Source organism: Mus caroli, chromosome 17, assembly GCF_900094665.2.
Source record: "Mus caroli chromosome 17, CAROLI_EIJ_v1.1, whole genome shotgun sequence".
NCBI classification, from domain to species: Eukaryota; Metazoa; Chordata; class Mammalia; order Rodentia; family Muridae; genus Mus; species Mus caroli.
The window spans coordinates 36,440,525-36,442,294 of record NC_034586.1 but is presented as its reverse complement, the minus strand read 5'-3'; the positions used below and the strand labels follow the sequence as shown (position 1 = coordinate 36,442,294).

The window sequence follows — 1,770 nt, the reverse complement described above, 5'->3', positions numbered from 1 at the left end:
GAGCTAACTAATCTAAAGAAGAATTAGTATTATGCCAAATATCATGAAAATGACTTTTTTCTCTGGCCCAGTTATGCTGATGCTCATCGTTTTTGTAGTTATACAAATCCATAGATTTTGAGTATGATANTGCATATGGTTTCTAAATGTCATTCCTTGTACCAAATCCTCCATGACTGGCACTATATCATATAATATGTCATTTTTTTTTGTTCTAGCCACCTATCTAAATCTTCTTGTATACTCAAAGCATTGGTTACATTTTCCACAAAATTTCCCACAAACTTACTGTTTATACCTCTGTGCTAAAGCTAACATAGAAGAAGTAACATTGTGTTACTACTAAGTGTTACACTAAGTGGAATGATAGCAACCACACTAGCAATTATCAGCCCAATCATATATTTGTTCCTTGTCAGAGCATAAGCTAATTATTCCAATATTTTTAAGCATTTTTCTGAATACAGACAATTTTATAGTAATAAAAATAAAAGGTATTTGATGTATTACCATTACAGTTTAATCATCATACAGTGCAAAAACACAATTGTTCAAAAACAATTAAAATGTGAAACATTGAACTCATTATCTAAGCTAATAACAAAAGTTATATTCCCAAGTAGGTTGGAACTTGGGGGGGGTTGCTGATAGACTTCTGCAAATTGCTGATGTTGAAATTTTGTAAGGATGTGGTTCCTACAGGTTGGAACAAGCCAACTGGCTGTGGATCTAAAGCAGTTTTCCACTGCACTGTGTGACAAATGGGGAGCTGGAAATCCACATTTCTGTGAGGGCACATGGACTTGTTTAAGTGACCTAGAGAACTAGCAGATGCTGCAAAGATGGGATAGAGNCACCCAGGTTTGAGGTCTTTGAAATGCACAATTGCCCAGGGGCAGAGAACTTCCTTGCCATTCCAGGGCCCTCATAAATCNTGTGTCCTCTGCTGCCTCCCCTGCCTGAAAGATTCATGGCATCTTGAGCCCAGTTGTCTACCAACTTGTGCAGGTCATGTGTGAATGGGCCCTTCTTGCTGGAAGTCAAGAAAGGAGGCTGAGCCTGGGCAGCATGGCTACTCACTATTTCTCCAGCAGTAACTGTGTTGCTGGTCCCTTCACCTGATACAGAAAGGCTTGGTACTGAAATGGCACCATCAAATGTAAATGCTGAATAGAGGTTTTCACTGGAGGGAGATGGCTTAAGAGGATGTAAAAGCTGGTTGTGCCTAGTCTCTGGGGTGTTGCCAAGTGGATGGAGGGTATGTTGGGGGTGTAATATTAAAGTTCCACTCTGACTAGACAGGTTAGCTGAAAGCTGTGGGCTTTTAATTTCCCAATGAGCTGCTGCAACTAGCCTTGGTGCCTTTGCNTTTAGTAGGTCTCCTTCTCCCTGATGGAGTAACAGCTGGGGNAATAATGACAGCAATGGGAACCTTGGCCAGTGTAGTATAAAAATTTTCAATTTCAGGCTTCAGGCAACTNAGCAGGTCCTGAATCTCTTCAAGATATTTCTTGTAATCATTGGTATACAGTACTATTGATTAAGCATGTTTNCCCCAGGCTCGGACAGTCTCTTAAGGATGTATGTATAAGCAGAAGATCTTAGCATGATGTAATACATGTCTTCATTAATAACAAANATAGATGTCAGCAGACTCATTCATGATTAATCACAAGTAAGAAGTCACCCAAAATTAACTCCAAAAATGCTACCCACAGAACTTATTACATTTTTTCTCCCCATTAAATCATCTTTTGTTTCTTGTCTATT

At 39.2% G+C, this 1,770-nt stretch overlaps 1 pseudogene; it reads right to left on the bottom strand.

Annotated features, from left to right (window-relative positions):
• Positions 1-607: 607 nt before the first annotated feature.
• Positions 608-1,770, bottom strand: part of LOC110312246 — a 5,768-nt pseudogene continuing 4,605 nt past the window's right edge.